Source organism: Thermobia domestica, chromosome 15 (genome assembly GCF_964235325.1).
Source record: "Thermobia domestica chromosome 15, izTheDome1.hap1.1, whole genome shotgun sequence".
In the NCBI taxonomy this organism is placed as follows: domain Eukaryota; kingdom Metazoa; phylum Arthropoda; class Insecta; order Zygentoma; family Lepismatidae; genus Thermobia; species Thermobia domestica.
In genome coordinates this window covers 81,891,483-81,918,699 of record NC_137468.1, presented here as the reverse complement: position 1 = coordinate 81,918,699, position 27,217 = coordinate 81,891,483, and positions in this window count along the sequence as shown.

Genomic DNA, 27,217 nt, shown 5'->3' with positions numbered 1-27,217 from the left:
TGCTCCTGAGAAAAAGTCTCAATGGCCAAAACCACAAATCACTGACCGTTTGGCTACTACAGGGACATTTTTTGAAAACAGTCGTAGATAACGATATTCTAGATTTCGGTAAAAATGACTTAAACCGTGATATGTTGTAGATATTGTAATCCTGACAAAAGCTTTAATGGGCATAATCATCACCTCACTGATCGTTTGGCCACTACGAGGTCATTTTTTTAAAGTAGCCGAATATAGTGATATTCTGGATTTCGATGAAAATGACTGAAACTGTGATATGTTGTGATTCTGAGAAAAACAAGGCACAAACACCAATCACTGACCGTTTAGCCACAACAGGGCCACTTTAAAAAAACAGCAGAAGATAACGGCATTCTGGATTTAAATGTAATTGTTTGAAACTGTGTTGTAGATATTGTCATCCTGAGAAAATGTCTCAATGGACACAACCACAAATCACTAATCGTTTATATATAAAATTAGAAATGTTATTTGTAATGTCCAAGTACAAAGTAACCATACATCAAACAATTGAAACACTGCTTTGCACTTTCTCTTTTAAAATTTGTTTTAATATATATTGTAACGACCAAGGTTAGGATCTTTATTTGTGGATTTTCGTTTTTATTTTATTTCAAAAATGAGCTCTCTCTGAAAGTATCCAATGTGTGAATTGTTGCTTTCAGTTGGAACCCTTTCAGAACTCTTTGTTCTGATTTGGAGGTCCCTTATCTCTTTATTTCCTTAATCTGTTCTGAATCACCTTATCTTCTCTTTTCTCTTATTTTACCGCTACGTATTAAAAGTTGTATTGAAAATACCTCGGAGGCCGTGGATTCAGTATGGAGTTTCTTGTGCGAGAATTTTGATAAGATATAGCAATTTGTGCTTTCTCTGAATCCAAACCATATAGGTAGTGTTTCAAAGACCCACCAACTTCTTCAGTCAAAGGATTTATGATTTGTGGATTTTTTTTTTTTTTTTTTTTTTTGTATTTATGGTTATGACGGTTGTCAAAAAAAAACTTTGGAACAACAACGTTAAGGAGAAGAACAGTAGAATATCTACTTTAGTGAGACAACAATTAAATAGTTTGGAGTCTGAAAAGAAATGCTTAAGATAGTTTTCAGAAGAATCCGAAAGTTGTCAAATTTGGGGCATCTACAGTTTTGCAATTCCTAGTGAATAAGAAGTTTGCCTCAATGGTCTCTAAGGTACGAATACGTTACGTCTCCAAATAGAAACACTCTCACATTTAATAGATTTCGCGAGTTATAATATCATAGATACCAACAATTTGGTCTTTCTTTAAAGAGTAAGTTTATATTGAATAGTTTTCAATCACTTATAGGGCAATTGTGAAAATAGTTATGAGTAATAGCTCCTTTTTCTATTTTAGTTTACTTTTAGTCATGAAAACCGTCCCTAAAAGTTCTAACCCTGGTGATGACTAACAAGCCGTATGTTATTTCTAATCCAAGTCTACGGTTCCGTAAGAAATAGGTCTTACACTTTGGGCGCGGTGGTTCAGTAGTGGAGCGTTCACCTCTGGTGCATGGTGTCTCTGGTTCGATCCCAGCTCGCACAAAATGAAATTTATGGTGAACAAACACCGTATTGGGGGTTTTCTCGGGATTTTCCCGTTTCCTTCCACTTTATTTATTATACTATTGCACGTATTTATCATATTTATCATCATCACTATCTCCTTTAGCCTAGCTGGCATAACAGTAGGATGTGAAACTGAAGGTCTTATTGCCTCTAATGACTATCGACTATTGACATAATTCTTTCTTCTGCGTTTATAATAAATAAGCTCAGTTAATAGAATACTAAGTGCTAATAGAGCACCCAAAAATAAAATGTAGAAAAAAGATTGCATATCTTCCAATGATAGAGCTCTGTTAATTTTACATCCTGTTTGGTGTGCATTGTTTTCATTTGCTTTCACCATTTCTTCCGAATACCACTTTAAAATTAACCCACTTTCGCGTATTCTTCCAATAACATCATTAAATCTACGTAGAAAAGGAAAGTTTTTTCGAAAAGGCACAGCTAGAAGAATATTGCCTAGAGACTCTCTCAAGATATGGAAATACTCAATACATGATGAAGAAGATCTAAATTTTCTTGACAAGTACTCAAGCATAGCATCATACGAAAACACAGCAACTTTTTTGTTTTCTGTTATACTTTTAACTAAGTCTTCATAATCCAAATCACTCTTGTATCTTTGGTACAAATTCCATAGAAGATAGTTGGAATCGTCATTTAACAATTTGTGGTAAAACTTGTTACCCGCCGGTATTAATTTATACTCAACCAACTCTTTTAAAGTATTGATATCGCCGCGATATAGTGGGATTGTAAGCACGCTGACAATGGAACCTGAAAAAATAGATGATATAATCAAACTAAAATATACCCAGGTGAAGAAGAGGATACGGATGGAATTGGATTTAGGATGCAATGTTGAAATTTGTAACAGAGCGCTGAACATGTTAAAGAACACATGACAGGGTTTTAATGGTTTTTCTGAGACGATAAATTTCTCGAATAGTTTGTTTGCCATGAATAATACGGCGTATGTTCCAAAAATTGAAATTTCTATGTCTAAGCCATATATCAGTGATAAGCTCCTCCAGGGAGGTATTCGCTTACTTTTAGGTACCAAAATTGCAGAGGAGTGAATCTTGAAATAAGTTGAAAATTCCACAATCAAGTGTCTTTCGTAATTCAATATCATACTATATGTAATGTCAGCATCCTTTCGCTGAAGGTCACCAATAACTCCAGACCAAGTACCATTCTTATACTTCTTTCCGTAGTTTTTCCAGCTATTGATTTTAATAACTTTCGCGGTATAATTTAATTTATTGCTTAAAGCCTCGTGTAATTTTGATAAATATCCCGAAAACAAATTCCCATTGCTTGTATTTTGGATTACGAAAAGTGGAGAAGACTTATTGTGGAGAGTAGTAATGCGTATGACACGTCCATAAAGATTGTGAAAATTAGTTTCTGAATACGCTTGTTCCAAAATGTATCTTGAGCGATCAATTGTTTCTAAAGTTATTAGCTGAGTGCGACAAGATTTCAAGAAAGTATTACATGACGTTATTAAAACATTTTCCACTTGATCGTAGAAGATATAAGAGTACTTCTGTATGGTTACTTGTAACTTAGCTTGTAAAACTACAGCTCTATACATTTCATGTTTGAATAATATTGAGAAAGTGGAAATAATATCGACATTAAGGTCGGGTTCTAAGTATGAGCTAAAAATTATTAAGTACCGTGCTCTTGTGTCCATGTTAGGCACCTTTTCAATCAAGTTCTGAAAATCTTGTAGCGTCTGTATAATAATTATGATGTCACTCACTGTTGCAATTGTTTGTCTCTGTTTCAGGAAACCTTTAAGAGATACCTTCTCGCTATTCGTAATTACTAAAGGTACATTGGTATTTCCAATAACTTCTAGAAAATGACTCACTCGAAATGGTATATTACTTCCTGCAATTATAACACTAACAGCACTTGTGTCACGTAGCATATCAGAAGACAGCTTAGCAACGACATTTCCTAGTTCCAAATTGTATTCTGTTTCAAGCAGAAAATTTGCTTGTAACATCAGCATTTGTGTTAGTCCACTTACTATAAGAAGACTCCAAGTAATGTGTTTTACAAAATTCATAATGCTGTTAGGATGGAAATCTAAACAACATAAATAATGCTTGTTGAAACACTGTCAACTATATATCAACCTGGAACAAAACAAAACAAAAAAATAAAAATATTAGAATTCAACTTTATAATTACTATTCTCTTTACGATTAAATTGTATATCACAATTGTTACAGAAATATAGAAATAGAAGGGTTTGAATAAAACCGTTCTCTTCCGTTCCCTTCCCCCCGGAAAACTGGTCTTTTTGAAACTCCTTCAATTTTGGTGGAGAGATAAGAGTAGGTTCCACCTTTGTTTTCCAATTATGACACGAAAAAATATATTTAATTATTACATTCTGAAAAGAAAACCATGAAAAACTCAATCGTAGAAAATGGTTATTCGAAAGGAAAGAAAAAGGGCAAATTGGTGGTTGTACTGAGTTTTCTATAAATAGTTCCTATGAATTGTTTAGAGCTATTAGATTATAGATCAACAACAAAAGTGTTTCAATAAGTCGTTTTATAGCGCTAGCAATGTGTTCTGAAAATTGATTAGAAATCGTGGGGAAAAAAATAACTTTTATAATTCATGCATAAACAGGAATGTCATTATAACTACAGTTAACATTTATTGAGGCTGCTAAATGAGACACGGAGAATGTTTAAAATGCTTTCCTCAAGTTTCCTGTATAAAAAGTGTTGACAGTGAAGGAAGAGTGAATTTCGTAAATAATGAAGTTAAATTAGCATTAGACTCAAGGTAGATATGTTCAAAATTAAAGCCACAAACTAAACTCACTGAAGTTATTATCTCCGTGCGAACAACGGATATTTCTGGTTCTTTTCATATGAAACTTAGAAGGGAAGTTCAGGAGAAAGCACTCGCCTGCAGAGAAACCCAGCATTCCATTTCAAGGACAATTCCATGCTGATTACAACAAACTAATAAAATTCCTGTACAATTGAGAACTGTTCGAGAGATTCAAGTTGGAAGTTTATATGAAAAATTGGGTATATGCACACTTAAACGTGTTAAGTACAACCTTATTAGCAACGACTACTGACATACGAATTGAAATCTATTTAAGGTAACAGGGAAAAAAATCTGTTTTGCAATAGCTAAAGGATTTGTTAGTTAAAATTAGTTATTATACTGTTCACAATAATGATAGGTTAGAAATAAAAATTGATCACTATTGTTATCCTGTTCTATGAAGAAATCACGCAGGCAAAAGACCTCCTTGCACCATGAACATTTTATTTGTGTAATTGCGTTGCATTCGTCAAGGGAACAGTTTGCATAACCAAAGCGAAAAGCAAACTCGACAGGTGATTCAAAAGGTATATAATTTATTCGGTAATCTTCCTTGTGGAACGCAAACTGAAACAATCCAATCTATGCGGTGACTGGAACTGACTCATTAGGATGAACACGGCCTTTATTTATTTCGTTGGTATATCATAACGTCTGGATGAAGAAGTTTCATATTATGTACACTCCGCATAAAAAAATTGCGACAGCTAACGCCGTGCAGCTAGGCCACCCAATATACAACTTCTTATCCCATAATCGTGTCTGGTAAAAACATCTCCTCTCTCTCCTCCTTTCCTCTCTAATATACTAAAATCAGCAAAAAAGATGAGTGCAATTCTTATTTCAAAATATACATATATTAGTAAACACAAAATGAAACAATAAAAGCGAGCCGAAACAAGATTCATAAGTTAATGTAGGGAGAAACTTAAGCACACACACAATGAACAGTTGAAACCGATGTATGCCTGCTAGACAGACATAAGTGAGATAGAGAGAGGAAATGGGAGAGAAGAAGAAGAAGAAGAAGAAAAACTGAACACAGATAAAAATATGGAATTTAAAAGTATTAAAAAAAAAGAACTTAACATTATAAAGTTCCGTTTCCAGAAATCCAACAAGAAGATAGAAGTAACGTTTGGATTGTATATTTCTTCAGGACTATTCGAATACATAGAAGATACAGGAAACAGTCATTATGTCACTTTCAAAATAAATACCAAACTTGGAGGTCAAATTAAATACTCAATTTCTTGTGAAATTGTAGAGCTCTGAAACACATATAGAATAATGTCAGTAGTTTAACACGTGTGCTTTGTTTCACGTGTTTCAGTAGCAAATTCGGTGGTGTTCATTGAACGTACTGATCCGAAATACATTATAATAAGCCCAGTAATAGCGTAGGTCATATCCTCCATTCCGGACTGCTAATGCAAACTGAACAAAAATGAAAAAGAAAAGAAGAAAGTAAGAAAGAAAATGATAAAAGAATGAGTGCAATTTTACTGCTAAATTTCTATTAGAAAGAGTCAATATTAGAAGTCCAAATTGTATCATAATGAAAAGTTAAAAATGTTCAAAACAAAAATTGGATGTTCTTCATAAACGTAACAGACCTTGAGTGTTTTACATTGAAAACGTGAATAAAATACATTGCAATATAGGATGGAAACGAATTTTGTGTCAAACTAATATAAATAAAATCTCCTGAATCAGCAAAAAAGGGTCCATTTTCTAATCTCTGAAGATTTATATGTTCTGAACATCCATTCTCGACTTCACCTATTGTGAGTATAACGTTCTAATTCGAACAGATAGAATGAACGCGCCAGAGGTTAAGTGGGTCATCGCATCAGTTGGGTGATGTGGATTGGTTATAGACCGACACTGGGTCGAAGATTCGAACCCTTACTGACCCGGTGATTCAATTGAGACATGGTAACCTGGAGGACAAAGAACAGATTTACGAGAGAGAGAAGGAATAAGAAACAGAGGGAAGCAACAAATAGGAGACGAAGATAAAGATGACTAGACACAGAGAGAAAGACGAATTTATAAATGAACACTACTTATACTGTATGACAAAGAAAGCATACACTCTTTACTCATATTCTCACCAGTGATGCTTTGTTAGTTCTCCATCGGCAGATGAATCTCTGTTTGTAGCCATTATTTTATCAGAAAAAGATTTTAGTTGATGAGGAATCGAACCGAGGTTTTCCAGTTGCAAATCCAGCACGCTACCGCTACTCCACTGATTACTGTACCCAAAACATGTTTAACAAATGGTGTAGTGTTTCTTTCTAAGACCAATAATATGAAAAGTGGATACTTCAGATCATTGAGTAGGTTCGATCCGTCCTCGTAATTCCTGTAAATGTCGTTTGCTCATCCCCAACCAACATTCGTAAATCGTCTCCATCATGATACAGGTGTGTACTTCCACCTTCTTAACGAATCCTCATTTAGTATGAAAAGTCAATTTTCGATTTTTCACGATCGCTTTGTGAAAAAACAAAGGTAGGCCTGAAGAGGGTTTGAACCTATGTTAACTAGCTGTACTACGGATGAGTCCCACACCTTACCCCTACGCTATCTTGGCAGCTCAAACCATAAGCCAAATATTACTAAGTTCACCCGTGATGTTTGGAACGAACTAGTTTCTTTCTGTAATGCTATTTACATCACAGTACACGCCGAAATTCATTTATTCGATGACCTGTAGACAAGGTAGTGCCAACTAATAAACTAAATAACATACAATCCAGGAAAAATTACAGAAATAATAAGAAGTTAAGCAGTAATTTCCTAGTGCACATTCAAAAGTACGCTCATAATAATTATAATAATAATAATAATAATAATAATAATAATAATACATAGAGATGTCAGCTCAACGAACAATAATATTAATATGCTCCTATATTTTCGTCGCCACGCAAGGCACGTCACACAGCGTCCATTTCGCGAACGATCCTTTTGGTATTAGGCTCCTGTATCATTTCCTTTCCCGTTTCTATAAAAGCCACACACATGGTGTTTATCCACCACAAAGTTATATGGCATGAAGAGGGATCTATCTTACGTATACATAAAAGTCGGAAACAGTACTACACATGTTATTGTTTATAAGCTTGCGCACAGAATTACACAAAATATTTACTTACGTCTTGCTGCACGTGGACACAGGTTCGCGTCCGTTGAGGACTATTGACAGCAGCAGTTCTTAACCCACTTCAGCCCAAATTGCAAGCCCCCTCGTTGGGACCCTAAATGTTCGTTTTAGTCTTTCGTAGCAATTCTTTAGTACTGGTAATAGTGTTTGTTTTCGTGTATTGTTTTCACGCTTTTCTTCGTTTTAAAAATATATACAAATAAATGTCATCATAATTCCTCTTATTTGGAATGTAAAGATGAAAATTTGAACGATTTGACATAGCTGCAAAAAATTAAAAAAGTGGTAGCGTTGGGCTTCAACCCATACTCATGGACACCAAAAGTACAAGCAAGTGCCTGAAACCCCGTGTCCATGAAGGTTAGCCTTGGGAAGACTCAATTTATTCAAGTTCTGTACCGCTCCATTATAGCAAGCTTGTGCGGATTATTTTCGTTCCTTATTCTAGAGAAGTGGTAAATGTGGAGATAAGTTTGATGCTAGGGGACTTCAGACAGTAAGCTTGTTCTTCATAAAATATAGGAAAAGATACACTTTCGCTGAAAAGAGACATATGAGGTCAAATCCAATCCTAAGGTATTTTTTTTTTTTTAGTAGGAATCAATACAAAGCGCCTGCATTGTTTTCACGACGTCACAAGCGACTGCATATTATCGTTAGCTGATAATTAATATGCATTGTGGTGTGCTGGGACTCTGGGAGAATGGCGCGTCATTACGATAGTGCTGTTAAACAGGGTGTTATAGCTCTCATTCAACATGCAAACGTGAGTGTTACTGATGCAGGTCTGGAATATGGCGTCGAACGTGCTGCTGCGTACAGATGGTGGAAACGTCATCAAGAAAGTGGAAATGTAGCCCGAAAACCTGGATCTGGTCAGCCCCGAGTTTCTTCTGCGGTTCAAGATCGCTCTCTAACTGAAGAATGCCGTCGGCATCCTTTCATGTCTGCCCGACAACTAAAAGAAAAAATGAAATGAAATGATTGAGCTTTATGTCCCACAGTTATGCCGGTTAGGCTAAAGGAGACGGTGATGATTAGTAAGCTGTATTACTGTATGCCTGTCTAGCAGGCATACATCGGTTTCAACTGTTCGTTGTGTGTGTGTTTAAGTTTCTCCCTACATTAACTTATGAATCTCGTTTCGTCTCGCTTTTATTGTTTCATTTTGTGTATACTAATATAGGGGTCTATGTATATTTTGAAATAAGAATTGCACTCATCTTTTTTGCTAATTTTAGTATGGGAGAGAGGAAAGGAGGAGAGAGAGGGGATGTTTTTACCAGACACGATTATGGGATAAAAAGGTATATATTGGGTGGCCTAGCTGCACGACGTTAGCTGTCGCAAAATTTTTGATGCGGAATGTACAAATTTCCTGCCATAATATTAAATTGGTCGGATTCCAAACACAACAAATGATTCTAAAAATCATGTGAAGTTTTTTGGTATATTCTTAACCATTACGTTTTTGCCATCCGTCATCCGCCTACAACGATAACGTTGTATGTAATATTAACAATCTGTGCCAACTTACAGAAAGGGATCAGAGGCGAATTATTTGAGCTGTATTATGTATAAAGAAAAGAAAGACACATAGAGATTTTGAGAGATTATTTTGTAATCGTTAACTAAAAAGAGAGTTTTTGCTATAGCAACGGAGTAAATAAAATAAGTGTATATGTACGTAGACATCTTGTGGAGAAAATAAGTGTATGTATAAAGGTGTAGACATCTTGTTGTATATGCAGAAAGTTGATTATGTACGCTTCTCATGGTTAAGTATTAAAAATCAGCTAAGAAAGTGTTAAAACGTTTGAATTATTTTGAAGATTACTAAAATACGAACCTGGACAGACCTTTACAAATTGGTGCCTCACCACCGGGAGTTATATAAGTGTCGTTTTGAAGGATAGTAAAAACGGCAAGCTTTCAACGCGACCTTAGTATTACCATATTGAGAAGTGGAAAAGTAATTCATCGAAATATGGCCATGAGTACAACAAGTAATAATACAATTGGTGAACAGAGTGTGTATCCTGAATTGACTCCTAGTGAAAATTTGACAGACATTTTAAAAGACTTGGCCCAACAAATAAGAAACCAGTCCGAACAAATAAGAAACCAGTCTGAACAAATAAGGAACCAGTCCGAGGAAATTAAGGATCAAGTACGAAAAGGTGATGATTTAGCCCAACAAATGAGGGACCAGTCCGAGCAAATGAGGAACCAGTCAGAGCAAATTCAACAGTTTGAAGAAAAATTGGACCAGAAGATAATACAGTTAGCTAATGATTTTGACGAAAAAATAGTGAAGTTGAATCAATGCAATAAAGACAGATGGGACCGTGTTCAACATCAGTTAAATCAGATGAACCAACATGTAGTGGAAAAATTTGAGAAGTATGAAGAGAAAATAGAAAAAGTAGTACAAAGGAACACAGAAATTCAAGAGTCAATGGATGTTCTAGAATCAACGATTAATGCCCATGAAAATCATATTAAATTACTGCGAGACGAAGTAAATTTCATCAAGGAAAGATGTATTCCCGGAACTCCATTTCAGGATAACGAATGCACGAATCATCCTACAGCCACAGGTTGGGTACCTGATCGTCCTCCCAAAACAACTTTAGAACTTGATGGATCTTCGAGTGATGCAGAGAGTAGTGAAAGAGAAGAAAGAGTGAGGCAAACATCCAGGCGCAAACACATCTCCAATAGAGGTATGAAGACGCACACAGGTAAACAGTTGCGATTCAGCGAATTTAAGTCGCTTACAAAATTTAGTGGCGTGCCAGAAGATATACCCGCTAGGGCATTTCTCGAAAAATTTCAGGATGAATGTGATCTCATGGGTGTAGATGAGTCTCAGTTTTTAAAATTATTACCGCACATCTTGTTACCACCCTGCTTAACATGGTTTAAAGCTATTAGAGGTAGTCTTCATACATATTCAGATTTTAAGAATGCTCTTCTATCAAATTATGAAAACGATTTTATGGTAGAGATGCCATCTTGCGAGCGAAGCATTTCAATCCAAAATTACACCGGAGTATTACTGAATTTGTAGTATCTAAATATCATGAGTTAAAATTATTAAATCCAAACCATCCGGAATCCCGAATTATAGCTTCCATTAGGATATTATTGCCATTTAGACTACAACAGTTGTTAATGTCGGCACAGTGCATTAACTTCAACCATTTAATTATGCTCATTCAGAGTTATGAGAGTCAGTCTGCAATACAGAATAACAATAAAATGCAGGATAGAGGTCAGGGTAATTATGCACGTAATCAGACACAATATGCTTCTGTTCGTAATGTAAATATACAACATGAAAATGATTCTAATGTCCGTAGTTTTAATAATAGAATGAGTAGTTATAATGGTACCGGAAATCAAACGCAACCTAATTATACAAATGGAGCTAGGAATTTCAGAAATAACAACAGGAATTTCAGTAGAAGTAATAGTTATCGCCGATTTTCACAAAATCAATTTACAGATGGCAGGAATTCTGTAAATAGGAATCAAAATATGGTATCATCCTATGAAAGACAAGAACGTACACAAGATTGTGCTATACAATGTTGCTTAAATGAACTCTTCGAACGTATAACTTGAACTATCTCAAAAGGCGTCCGATGGATTTGTATTAAATTGACCTTTGCTTACGTCTATGGTTGATATGTTCTTCAGTCGATCTATTATTAAAATGTACGTTGAAAGCATATGTAATTATGAAATCAGTTAAGAAAGTGATAAAATTAATTTATGACAATTAACTGAAAATACTATTGATTTGTTCCTTATAGTTTTGTTGCAATTTCCTTTTATAGCATCAATTGAGGAAATGTTAATTTGTGTTTCATGTCTTTTACAAGGTTCTCTCATAATTACTTATATGAATATTATAAATATTTAAAAATAAAAAATCATAATTTTAATGTAAACGTATGAAGGTAATGACAGACTTATATAAAATAGATGCACCTTATTATATGGAAAGAATAAGAATAATGAATATCGAATCTCCTAATTTTTCAAAGTTTATTAATGTATTAAATGATAATCTTCATTGTGTTTATATGTTCTAATTTTGTTGCCTTCTGATCCTATCAATATTTAATATTACGAAGAACTTTGTTTGTAAATAATGTTGTTTGTATATGAAGGAATAGTTAATTTGTACCCTAGAAGGAAACTATCAGTTAGGTTTAATTTTTGAATAGCCTTATTCATGATAATTGTAATTCGTCGTTATTAATATTGAGATATATTGATAAATATAAAAATGTGTAATGTTATAATATATTATATATAAATGGAAAAGTAGAATATGTGTATTAAAGTTGATAACAAATATACGAGGGCTATTCAAAAGGTAATTGTTTCATGATATTTAACCCAGGGTTCTTTCCTTCATAGTAGAACTATTATGGAAGTCCCGTCCGAGTGACATCTACAACGATAACGTTGTATGTAACATTAACAATCTGTGCCAATTTACAGAAAGGGATCAGAGGCGAATTATTTGAGCTGTATTATGTATAAAGAAAAGAAAGACACATAGAGATTTCGAGAGATTATTTTGTAATCGTTAACTAAAAAGAGAGTTTTTGCTATAGCAACGGAGTAAATAAAATAAGTGTACATGTACGTAGACATCTTGTAGAGAAAATAAGTGTATGTATAAAGGTGTAGACATCTTGTTGTATATGCAGAAAGTTGATTATGTACGCTTCTCATGGTTAAGTATTAAAAATCAGCTAAGAAAGTGTTAAAACGTTTGAATTATTTTGAAGATTACTAAATACGAACCAGGACTGACCCCTTACACGCCTTGCAATGGACAATTTGCCTGTGAATGGACCCCAGTGATCAAGCAGTAGCAAGTTGAAACCTCAGGCTGCCTAATAATGGTAAGTCGCCAGGAGGAACAACGTTGAATCTCTCAAAAAGTTCTCAACCGTACAGGAATTGTATTAGCTTGCTATAATCAGCATGAATTGGTCTTTCAAATACTATGCTTAATTTTCTTGCAGGCGAACGCTTTCTCCAAAGGTTCCCTTGTTAGAATTGTTTGATGTTGCTTTATACTCCTACCAGATGAAATAGTTCAATTTCTCAATGATCCCATAATTCAACAGCATATTTATCAGCTGGCTGAATATCCTTTTACTTTCGAGTGGCGTTGGGGAAGAAGAAAGTATGGTGATCATAAGGGGAAAGTAATACGAGATTTCAACACATTTACATGTTTTAGAGGTTTACATAACAGGAAAGGGATTCTTGAATGTCTGTTACTCGGGTCGTTCGTCAAATTAACCGTTCTTTTCAATGAGTTTGACTTGTATGCAGACCATGCTAGTTTTTCAAAAGACTCTCCAGGAGGGTCGGTTGAATCTTCTTCCTAATATAAAAAATGCTGGTACTTTACTGGAGGATGGAAATAAATAAATTGTAAGTTTCTCAAAATCAAAGCTATATGTTTGTTAGTATGCATGCGTGTGTGTGTGTGTTTGTGTGTGTGTGTGTGTGTGTGGATACACATACCTATAATTACACTATACACTTACACCTATAATTACATTAAGGTCATCTTGAAAATGGTGTGTGCATGCATGTGTGTGTGTGTGTGTGTTTGTGTGTATGTGTGTGTGGATACACATACCTATAATTACACTATACACTTACACCTATAATACATTAAGGTCATCTTGAAAATGGTGGCTTCTGGCACTCATAGCATTCGTTTGGCAGGTCCAAAAACTATTCATATCAATTCAGTAACCTTAAAAACTTATAAATATGTGGTAACTATTGGAGGCATGCCTGTATTTATATATTGTGTGCCCTCTGCTCTAAATAATTTGCCACCTCCTCATAAAATCCCCTCTTCAAAAACCACCAATATCAGAGTTGAATTCATAGTTTCTGGGGTCGGTGAAGTAGTATTGGCTGCACTTTGCCTAACTTTTTGGCCCCTGGGTCACTGCCTCAGGACCCATGGTCCCTGGCCGGGGTCAATGACCTAGGGGTACATAGGACCACCCCCTCTAAATTTTGGCAGGGGTACCTTGGCCCACCCCTTAAATTTTGGCAGGGGTACATAGGACCACCCCCTTAAAATTTGGAAATTGCCAAATCTAAAAATTTGGTATAGTAGCCTAGGACCATAGTATGTACCTCTATTAGTATTGGGTGTCTATGTCGTTCCCTTTCATGAGTAAAAAATTGCCAAAAATTCAAATTTCGGAGGTTTTTGACCTAATTTATCCCCTTTGATGAGGTGTTATTACCCTATATAGTTATATGGGCGTATACAGGGGTCCATTACCTTTCATAAGACATGGGTATATTAATGCACCCCTTTAAATTTTTGGGAGGGGTACCTTGGCCCACCCCTTCAATTTTGGAAATTGCCCAATTTCAACATTGGGTATTATAGTATAGGACCCTAATATGTACTATGATAAATTTGGGTGGTCCACCTCATTCCTTTTAGGGGTACATAGGACCACCCCCCTTAAATTTTGGAAATTGCCAAATCTAAAAATTTGGTGTGGTAGCCTAGGACCATAGTATGTACCTCTATCAGTATTGGGTGTCTATGTCGTTCCCTTTCATGGGTAAAAAATTGCCAAAAATTTAAATTTCGGGTTTTTTTTACCTAATTTATCCCCTTTGATGAGGTATTATTACCCTATATAGTTATATGGACGTATACAGGGGTCCATTACCTTTCATAAGATATGGGTATATTAATGCATCCCTTGAAAAATTTGGGAGGGGTACCTTGGCCCACCCCTTAAATTTTGGAAATTGACCAAATTAAACATTGGGTATTATAGTACAGGACCCTAATATGTATTATGATAAATTTGGGCGGTCCACCTCGTTCCCTTCTAGGGGTACAAAATTGCCAAAATATAAACGTAAGCAATACGTTATACCATGTGTTTGGTTTTTGGTCGATTTTATCCCCTTTGATGAGGTGTTATTATCCTATATAGTTATATGGGCGTATACAGGGGTTCATTACCTTTTATAACATATGGGTATATTAATGCACCCCTTGAAAAATTTGGGAGGGGTACCTTGGCCCACCCCTTAAATTTTGGAAATTGACCAATTTAAACATTGGGTATTATAGTACAGGACCCTAATATGTATTATGATAAATTTGGGTGGTCCACCTCGTTCCCTTCTAGAGGTACAAAATTGCCAAAATATAAACGTAAGCAATACGTAGTACCACGTGTTTGGTTTTTGGTCGATTTTATCCCCTTTGATGAGATGTTATTATCCTATATAGTCATATGGTCATGTATAGGGGTCCATTACCTTTCATAAGATATGGGTATATTGGTGCACTCCTTTAAAAATTTGGGAGGGGTACTTTGGCCCACCCCTTAAATTTTGGAAATTGCTCATTTTATATATTTGGTATTATAGTACTGGACCCTAACATGTATTATAATAAATTTGGGTGGTCCACCTCGTTCCCTTCTAGGGGTACAAAATTGCCAAAATATAAACGTAAGCAATACGTTGTACCACGTGTTTGTTCTTTTGGCCCAATTTATCCTCTTGGATGAGGTTCTATTACCTTATATGGTTATATGGTTATGTATAGGGGTCTATTCCCTATCATAAGACATAGGTACATTTGTACACTCCTTTAAAAATTTGGGAGGGGTACTTTGGCCCACCCCTTAAATTTTAGAAATTGCTCATTTTATATATTTGGTATTATAGTACTGGACCCTAACATGTATTATGATAAATTTGGGTGGTCCACCTCGTTCCCTTTTAGGGGTACAAAATTGCCAAAATATAAACGTAAGCAATACGTTGTACCACGTGTTTGGTTTTGACCTAAGTTATCCCCTTGGATGAGGTCCTATTACCTTATATGGTTATATGGTTATGTATAGGGGTCCATTCCCTATCATAAGACATAGGTACATTTGTGCACTCCTTTAAAAATTTGTGAGGGGTACCTTGGCCCACCCCTTAAATTTTAGAAATTGCTCATTTTATATATTTGGTATTATAGTACTGGACCCTAACATGTATTATGATAAATTTGGGTGGTCCACCTCGTTCCCTTTTAGGGGTACAAAATTGCCAAATTTTAGTACAACCACGTGTTTGTTTTGGCTCAATTTATCCCCTTGGATGAGGTCCTATTACCTTATATGATTATATGGTTATGTATATTGGTCCATTCCCTATTATAAGACATGGGTATATTGATGCACCCAGGGAGGGGTACCTTGGCCCATCTCTTTATTTTGGAAATTGCCCAATTTAAACATTTGGTATAATAGTATAAGACCCTAATATATATTATGATAAATTTGGGTGGTCCATCTCGTTCCCTTTCATGGGTACGAAATTGCCAAATTTTAGTACAACCACGTGTTTCGTTTTTCACCTAATTTATTCACTTGGATGAGGTCCTATTACCTAATATGATTATATGGTCATGTATAGGGGTCCATTTTCTATCATAAGACATAGGTACATTGATGCACCCCAGGAGGGGTACCATAGCCAATCCCTTAAATTTTGGAAATTTTTCAATTTAAGCATTCGCTATCATAGTACATGACCTCAATATGTATCATGATAAATTTGGGTGGTCCACCTTGGTCCCTTTCATGAGTAAAAAAAAAAAATGCCAAAATATAAACATAAGCAATATGTTGCATCACGTGTTTGGTTTTTGGCCCAATTTATCCCGTTTGATGCGGTCTTATACCGTATATGGTCATATGGTCATGTATATAGGTTCATTTCCTATCATAAGACATGAGTACATTGATGCACCCTTTAAAAATTTGGGAGGGGTATCTTGACTCATCCACCCAGTTTTAGAAATTGTTTAGTATAAGCATTTGGTATCTTCGTACAGGTCTTCAATATGTACCACTATAAATTTGGATGGTCCACATCGTTCCCTTTCATGGGTAAAGAACTACCAAAAATCAAATTTCGGAGGTTATTGACCCCTATTTAGCACGTTATATGGTTTATTACCTTTATATGTTTATGTTCTCTTTTAAATTTGGGAATTATCAAATAACAACATTCGGTAAACGTTTTCTAGGACCCATTGGTGTTCCTCTTATGGCCAAATATTCAAAATTTAAAGGTTATTGACCGGCTTTATTATTAAATGCGTACAGGATTTATTACTTTTTCATAAGACATAGGTGTATTTGTGTACCAATCTTAAATTTTGGAAGGGGTACATTTCTTATTGTCATATCAATAATTGGTAATTGTTCTTAAAATTGGATAGTATCTCATTCATTGGGTAAATCATTATGATCACGTGATCAGTTATTGACCTATGATGAGATTAGGAGTCCAGGACATTGGTACATTTAAACTTTGTAGGATAATTTGAGAATGCGTCATTGGTATTGATTATTACAGCCAAATATAAACGTAAGCAATACGATGTACCACGTGATTGACCTTGATGAGGTAGTGTACAGGGATACATAGCTAACCTTATTGAATCTTATGACTCATAGTCTTAAGGGAATACATGCTACAACACTGGCAAAGTTATTGTTGATGCAATTTGATTGGTTGATCACTATCTTTCGTGCAATCTGATTGGCTGATCACTATCTTTCGTGCAATCTGATTGGTTGCTGGTTTTCAAATCTTTGCTGCATTCAGTTTTAAGTTTTGTTTAACATTTAAAAATCTTGGTTTCGTTCAACATTTTGCACTCACTGATAAATATGATCAAAACCGTTTATTTGTTAATCGAATAGTTAAAAACCGGATAAAGTTTGACGGTTAACCGTGAAACGTGAAATTTTTTTTAGTTTGAAAATTTTTTTGTTTGAAAGTTTTTGTTTGAAAACTCTTGTTTCAAATTTGTGTTTGAATTTTTTGTTTCAGAATTTTGTTTGAAATTTGTTTCAAAATTTTTTGTTTGAAATTTTTTGTTGCAAAATTTCGTTTGAAAATTTTTTGTTTAAAATTTTTTGTTCGAAATTTTTGTTTTGAAATTTTTCGTTTCCAAATTTTTTTTTGTTTAAAATTTTTTTTGTTTCGAATATTTTTTCGTTTCAAAATTTTGTTTGAATTTTTCGTTTCCAATTTTTTCGTTTCAAAAATTTTGTTTCAAAGTTTGGTTTGACATTTTTAAGTTTGTGCACTCATTAGTAAAGAACCGGAACTGTTCAGAACAAAAACCTCTGGCAACATTGTGGTGCAATAGTACACGTCAGAACATGGGGTTGTACTTGAAATGAAAAAACACAATTCATTAAAATGGATCATTTTATTACACTCCACATACATCCATACCAGATATATGATCTGGATATTTTCGATACAATGTATTTTGAACTTCTTGCACTAATTTGTCTTTAGCATATAATTTTAATTCCAATTGAAGTCTTTTAAGGTCTATTGCAATATCAATTGGTGGAAACTCAATGTCCATTTGATCACAAATAAACTGTTTATCAATACAGTTATGCACCCACGAACGATGTTGACAACCATCACAATATCTAGATACATGTTGTACAATATGCATAACGCATTTTTCAAAATAGTACTTTTTCAGGAATATACTTGTTTTGTTGCACACTTCCACTGCATGTTTAACACACTGAAATACGCTGATGAATTTGTTCCATTCCGTTTGTGTTAGATACACCATGTTGCGAGGGACATGGAATGTACTCTTTTTACGTAACAGCACCATCTTCTCTTCGAGGACTGTACGCAGCACCACTTCATGATTTGAGCCTAATGATTTGACTATGGTCACATTTAGCTCATCATGAAAATAATCGTTCATTTGGTCGATTCGTGAACATAATATTTGCCATTCTTCACAGGTCAGTTGTACACCAAATTGTTCTGCTTTGCCCAATCGAATTACTGGTTCAAATGTTCTAGCACTGATACCAATCATCACATGTTTTGTTTGAAATATATTTATTGGATAATAGCTTGCGAAGATAAACTCTTTATCGTTAGAAGTACACATCTTTCCTCCTGAAAAGCACTTGCTCAAATGATTTCGTGGGATGACACTGTATTTGCTGGTTTATAGTTATTGCTGACGTCATTGGAAAGGAATGTGCTGACGTTTGAATTCATGATTTCATCACAATTGCTGACGAAACCGGCTGTGTACTAAATTCAAATTGATGACTTCGACCCAAGAATCCTTTGTAACATAAAGATACAGATCCAGTATTTAAGAAACGCAGCAGTTCTTCTTGTTTTGATGCTTCCATGGGTAAATATCTTGCTGGTAAAATTATATTCTTATCATTTTCAAGCTTCACTACGATTCTTAATCCAAACTTTGTAGGGATCATTTGGCTAGCTAAGATTCTATAAGGTACATTCTGTTGTAAATCAGTAATCTTGGTAAATGATTTCATCACATCACGTGTGTTTAGAAACTGCAGACAAGTAGCCATGATGAAGTTATCATGAATACTAACTCGAACGATACTTATATATGATGCAAAACTGATGAAGTTGCATTATCATGTTCTGACGTGTACTATTGCACCACAATGTTGCCAGAGGTTTTAGTTCTAAACAGTTCCGGTTCTTTACTAATAAGTGCACAAACTTTTAAAAATGTCAAACCAAACTTTGAAACAAAATTTCAAACAAAACTTTCGAAACAAAAATTTTCAAACAAAAAAATTTCAAACCAAATTTTGAAAGAACAAAATTCGAAACAAAAGAATTTTAAACAAAAAAAATTGGAAAGGAAATTTTCAAACGAAAAATTTTAAACAAAAAATTTTCAAACAAAATTTTGCAACAAAAAATTTCAAACAAAAAAAATTTCAAACAAAAAATTTTGAAACAAATTTCAAACAAAATTCTGAAACAAAAAAAATTCAAACACAAATTTGAAACAAGAGTTTTCAAACAAAAACTTTCAAACAAAAAAATTTTCAAACTAAAAAAAATTTCACGTTTCACGGTTAACCGTCAAACTTTATCCGGTTTTTAACTATTCGATTAACAAATAAACGGTTTTGATCATATTTATCAGTGAGTGCAAAATGTTGAACGAAACCAAGATTTTTAAATGTTAAACAAAACTTAAAACTGAATGCAGCAAAGATTTGAAAACCAGCAACCAATCAGATTGCACGAAAGATAGTGATCAGCCAATCAGATTGCACGAAAGATAGTGATCAACCAATCAAATTGCATCAACAATAACTTTGCCAGTGTTGTAGCATGTATTCCCTTAAGACTATGAGTCATAAGATTCAATAAGGTTAGCTATGTATCCCTGTACACTACCTCATCAAGGTCAATCACGTGGTACATCGTATTGCTTACGTTTATATTTGGCTGTAATAATCAATACCAATGACGCATTCTCAAATTATCCTACAAAGTTTAAATGTACCAATGTCCTGGACTCCTAATCTCATCATAGGTCAATAACTGATCACGTGATCATAATGATTTACCCAATGAATGAGATACTATCCAATTTTAAGAACAATTACCAATTATTGATATGACAATAAGAAATGTACCCCTTCCAAAATTTAAGATTGGTACACAAATACACCTATGTCTTATGAAAAAGTAATAAATCCTGTACGCATTTAATAATAAAGCCGGTCAATAACCTTTAAATTTTGAATATTTGGCCATAAGAGGAACACCAATGGGTCCTAGAAAACGTTTACCGAATGTTGTTATTTGATAATTCCCAAATTTAAAAGAGAACATAAACATATAAAGGTAATAAACCATATAACGTGCTAAATAGGGGTCAATAACCTCCGAAATTTGATTTTTGGTAGTTCTTTACCCATGAAAGGGAACGATGTGGACCATCCAAATTTATAGTGGTACATATTGAAGACCTGTACGAAGATACCAAATGCTTATACTAAACAATTTCTAAAACTGGGTGGATGAGTCAAGATACCCCTCCCAAATTTTTAAAGGGTGCATCAATGTACTCATGTCTTATGATAGGAAATGAACCTATATACATGACCATATGACCATATACGGTATAAGACCGCATCAAACGGGATAAATTGGGCCAAAAACCAAACACGTGATGCAACATATTGCTTATGTTTATATTTTGGCATTTTTTTTTTTACTCATGAAAGGGAACAAGGTGGACCACCCAAATTTATCATGATACATATTGAGGTCATGTACTATGATAGCGAATGCTTAAATTGAAAAATTTCCAAAATTTAAGGGATTGGCTATGGTACCCCTCCTGGGGTGCATCAATGTACCTATGTCTTATGATAGAAAATGGACCCCTATACATGACCATATAATCATATTAGGTAATAGGACCTCATCCAAGTGAATAAATTAGGTGAAAAACGAAACACATGGTTGTACTAAAATTTGGCAATTTCGTACCCATGAAAGGGAACGAGATGGACCACCCAAATTTATCATAATATATATTAGGGTCTTATACTATTATACCAAATGTTTAAATTGGGCAATTTCCAAAATAAAGAGATGGGCCAAGGTACCCCTCCCTGGGTGCATCAATATACCCATGTCTTATAATAGGGAATGGACCAATATACATAACCATATAATCATATAAGGTAATAGGACCTCATCCAAGGGGATAAATTGAGCCAAAACAAACACGTGGTTGTACTAAAATTTGGCAATTTTGTACCCCTAAAAGGGAACGAGGTGGACCACCCAAATTTATCATAATACATGTTAGGGTCCAGTACTATAATACCAAATATATAAAATGAGCAATTTCTAAAATTTAAGGGGTGGGCCAAGGTACCCCTCACAAATTTTTAAAGGAGTGCACAAATGTACCTATGTCTTATGATAGGGAATGGACCCCTATACATAACCATATAACCATATAAGGTAATAGGACCTCATCCAAGGGGATAACTTAGGTCAAAACCAAACACGTGGTACAACGTATTGCTTACGTTTATATTTTGGCAATTTTGTACCCCTAAAAGGGAACGAGGTGGACCACCCAAATTTATCATAATATATGTTAGGGTCCAGTACTATAATACCAAATATATAAAATGAGCAATTTCTAAAATTTAAGGGGTGGGCCAAAGTACCCCTCCCAAATTTTTAAAGGAGTGCACCAATATACCCATATCTTATGAAAGGTAATGGACCCCTATACATGACCATATGACTATATAGGATAATAACATCTCATCAAAGGGGATAAAATCGACCAAAAACCAAACACGTGGTACTACGTATTGCTTACGTTTATATTTTGGCAATTTTGTACCCCTAGAAGGGAACGAGGTGGACCACCCAAATTTATCATAATACATATTAGGGTCCTGTACTATAATACCCAATGTTTAATTTGGTCAATTTCCAAAATTTAAGGGGTGGGCCAAGGTACCCCTCCCAAATTTTTCAAGGGGTGCATTAATATACCCATATCTTATGAAAGGTAATGGACCCCTGTATACGTCCATATAACTATATAGGGTAATAATACCTCATCAAAGGGGATAAATTAGGTCAAAAAACCCCGAAATTTAAATTTTTGGCAATTTTTTACCCATGAAAGGGAACGACATAGACACCCAATACTGATAGAGGTACATACTATGGTCCTAGGCTACCACACCAAATTTTTAGATTTGGCAATTTCCAAAATTTAAGGGGGGTGGTCCTATGTACCCCTAAAAGGAATGAGGTGGACCACCCAAATTTATCATAGTACATATTAGGGTCCTATACTATAATACCCAATGTTGAAATTGGGCAATTTCCAAAATTGAAGGGGTGGGCCAAGGTACCCCTCCCAAAAATTTAAAGGGGTGCATTAATATACCCATGTCTTATGAAAGGTAATGGACCCCTGTATACGCCCATATAACTATATAGGGTAATAACACCTCATCAAAGGGGATAAATTAGGTCAAAAACCTCCGAAATTTGAATTTTTGGCAATTTTTTACTCATGAAAGGGAACGACATAGACACCCAATACTAATAGAGGTACATACTATGGTCCTAGGCTACTATACCAAATTTTTAGATTTGGCAATTTCCAAATTTTAAGGGGGTGGTCCTATGTACCCCTGCCAAAATTTAGAGGGGGTGGTCCTATGTACCCCTAGGTCATTGACCCCGGCCAGGGACCATGGGTCCTGAGGCAGTGACCCAGGGGCCAAAAAGTTAGGCAAAGTGCAGCCAATACTACTGGTGAGATGAATAGTGACAGTTTAAATCCAATTCAATTTCAAGGTCATACTCCACTCCCCAGGTAGGGGTGATATTTTAGAAGAAATCGAAAACGACAGATATTAGTGTTGAATTCATAGTTTTCGAGGTCGCTGAGTTGAACGGTATCAGTTTTCATGATGTTCAAGTTCATCCTCACATCTTTGAGTGGGGGTGGGAGAGGATGACTTATAAAACTAATGAGATAAGCAAGCTAATTAGTAACTACTGTAATTAGAGCGAATTAAACACATTAACATATTTTCTCGCGCTTGCAGAGGACTCTGTGGGTTGCTAGTTTAAAATATTACTTTATTTTGAATCTTTAAAAAAATCTTGAGGCCACGGTGGCTCAGCGGTAGAGTGTTCACCTCTGCTGCATGAAGTCTTTGGTTCGATCCCAGCTCGCACCAAGTGAGCTTTGTGGTGGACAAACACCGTGTGTTTGGATTTTCTCAGGGTTCTCATGTTTTCTCCCACTTTCTTCATTCATTTCTCATCATCCCCGTATCCTTTAGCCTTGCCGCCATAATCGTGGGACGTAAATTTAAAGATTTAATTTCACTTAAAAAATCAAAATTTTGTCGTCCCCTAAATTCTGCCGCCCTGTGCTCGAGCACAGAATAGCACTTACCTAAATATAGGCCTGATTGTAGGACATTTTCTTCTGATTTAGATCCACTTGAAGTATTACGGGACATCCATCGTAAAAAAAAAAAAAAAAAAATGGCGGCTTTAGGCACTAAAGCATGCATCTGGCAGGTTCCAAGACTATTCTATTGAACTCAACGAACTCGAAAACCAATAAATATACGCCATAGTGCTCTTGTGCGATACTTTGTTCCAGACATACCCACACATAGCGTTACAGAGCAGCCATCTTGAGAAATGGCTGCCATGGCCAATAGTAGCCGGGAAAATACTATATCCCGACATTTTTCATTTCTTATGTTCTATATTTACTGCCCTGAAACAGTCAGACTTGTATTCGTAAGTGAAATAATTTTATGGCATACCATAAAAATCTATAAATTGATGAAGTGATGGTACGAACACAATGAAGAGTATTTATCAGCGTTTAAAAGATACACACGTTACTTCACAATGTACTGAATTAATAAATATTGTTTAAATGTAAATATATCATACCTTTCGTGGACTTCTCAAATTTTGTGAAACTCACTTTATAATACATGAGAAACGTTGAAAGCCATTTCCTAGAAGCATGTGTGTTTTACTCAGTATTTTTACATTTGAGTTACATCTTCAGTAACGTTTACCTCGCCACAAATTCATTAGAACCCATCCATTACAAAATTTTGGATGAACAACTGATCTGAGTAAAAATTATTCTAGTTATGGTTCTTACTTTAGAAGTTTGAATTACTTTTAATATCAATTTTCACACCGTAGCATGGCTTGAGATTTTATCGTAAAGAGTTAAAACGAATCTTTTTAACATTGTATTTTATTTTGAAGATGAAATTGTTAATGTAATATGGAAATAGAATACAGAGCTAATAATACAAAAATACATTCAGACTACTCGACTTGTTCCCAAATATTTAAGTACTTGTCATTCTCTCTATTTAAATGACACAATTACTATGTTAAAAGTGTTTAACATTCCTGTAAATTATTCATTGCAGCTTTGCAAAATTCAAGATTGCTAACTCCAACTGACCAAAGCAGTATATATATATATTTAGGGATTGTATATTTGTGTTACAGTTTCGGCTATGTAACATAGCCTTCCTCGGACCCATTATGAATCTGATTGCAAGACACGCCCAATTTCTCTTCACAAAACGTAAACTTTAAATTGGCTCTAAAAAGTAAATTTTTAATTAGTGTACTCACTTTCTCTTTTTGCGCACCTGTTATGAAACTCTTAGTTAGGTCTTTGTCACTTACACTTTCTATTCGCTATTGCCTATCTGCTATTATTCATAGTACACCTAGGGGCCGCGGTGGCTCAGTGGTAGAGCGTTCACCTCTGGTGCTAGGGGTCCCGGGTTCGATCCCAGCCCCCGCCAAGTGAACTTTGTGGTGGACGAACACCGTGTGCGTGGGTTTTCTCGGGGTTCTCCTGTTTCCTCCCACTTTGTTCATTCCACCATTTCATTCATTACTCATTATCACCGTCTCCTTTAGCCTAACCGGCATAAACGTGGGACGTAAAACTCAAAGATTTCATTTCATTTCATAGTACACCTGCTCCAACAGCTCATGTTGATTCTTTTAATTATTTCTCTCTATTTTGTCTATCTTTTCCCATAATTCATGTATTACAAGTCCACTAGACCAATTCATCAACTTCTCCTTCCCGTATTTCTTAATCCACTGGGGTTCTTTCCACTTAGTTATCACACTCCTTTTCTTCCTTTCTAACCCTTTTATTCCAATCCCCAATCTATCTCATGTCCTGTTTCTTTAATGTATTTATATATTGCGTTGTTCTCTCTTTTTAGTCTAGAATCGTCCTTATGTTATTTTATTCTTTGTTCTAATCTCATTCCTGTTTCCCCTATGTACTTCATATCGCACTCTTTACAATTAACCTGGTACACTACTCCTTCCTCTTCTGATCTTATCTCCTTTTCCTTCTGCTTTCTTTTCTATCTCACTAAGTCTATCATTCTCTTTCCTCATTTCCTGTAAGTTTTAATCCCTTCCTCCTCAACAGATTCTTAAGGATCTCCGTTTCCTCGCCTAAACTGTCAATAGCAAACCATCCATTTCCTTCCTTCTCTGCTTCTTCCTCTTTTATCCTCTTTTTCTTTCTTCTAAATCTTCTCTTCTGTATCCGTTTCCCTTTAATAACTGGCACAGTATTTCTATGCCTTCTTTCTTCGTTGCTATCTATCATTTCTATTCTTTTTTTTCATGTTCTGTATAAATTTTCTTCTTAGTTCCCCTGTCTACGTCACTCCTCTTCTGGCAGTATATCCAAGCATCGCATAATACTGTGGAAAGAAGCCCAGTGGATTAAGAAATTTGGGAAGGAGAAGTTGATGATTTGGTTTAGTGGGTTTGTAATACATGAATTATGGGAAAAGATGGTAGACAAAATAGAAAGAAAGAATTAAAAGGATGAACACGAGCTATTGGAGCAGGTGTACTACGGAGAACAGCAGATGGGCAATTGCGAATAGAAAGTGTAAGTGACAAATACCTAATTAAGAGTTTCATAACAGGTGCGCAAAAAGAGAAAGTAACTAGGCCTACAGTAATTAAAAATTTACTTTTTGAGCCAATTAAAAGTTTACGTTTACAGTAATTAAAAATTTACCTTTTAGAGCCAATTAAAAGTTTACGTTTTGTAAAGAGAAAGTGGGCGTGTCTTGCAATCAGATTGTATATAAGCTAACAAAATTGGATATTTCTTTCATAATGTGTCTAAGGAAGGATATGTTACATAGCCGAAACTGTAACACAGATATATCATCTTAAAAATATATATACTATTTTGGTCAGTTGAAGTTTTCTTAGCAAACTAATATTCTTATTTTTATGACAAATGTATTATTTTCTGAAAATATACACTTTTTTATTTTTGTTTCCTTAAATTACGATATCTAGATACTGTTTGAATAATTAACATTTTAAAAATTTAATTAAAATACCTTCCTTTAGTATAACGATTACTTTTAGTGCGAAAACTCCCTGGTTTGATCGCATTTAACTTCTTTGAAGAACATAGTGCCCATCTTTTCCCCAGGATTTTTTTCATTCTCTCATTTTCTTACGATAATAATTTATCCGGATTTCTCGTCAGTCTGTTTTGCTCAACTAAATACGTACTCTTTTAGATAAATACATTAATAGAGTGTAGAAAGAAAAAAACAGTACTTGGCTTATGTTAGTAGCTATAATGAGCGGGAAATACTCACAGGCAAACTACGTATTTTATCAACAGTATCATTTCAACGAGTAAAAGCTTTTAATACAGATCAATATAATCTATTAAATGTAATTTCAAGTTACCGTAATGTAACCCATTTTTGAAACATTGATACACGGAACATTAAGTAAACGTCTTATTACGACAAAGAAGGACTATACACGAAAATATATCCCGAAAATTAGAAAAAAAATGTTTTGTGTGGGCTTTGTTTACTGCGAACAGAGATAACGTCTACATCATCAAATATAGGATATTGAAGGATTTAAATGTTCGAGGACATTAAATGTTCATTGTTTCATCCTCATCAATATACGGCATTGAGTAAGGTAATTTCAATAGTAAGTACGAAGATATTTATCAAAATAACGGAATCTGAAAAAAAATACAAT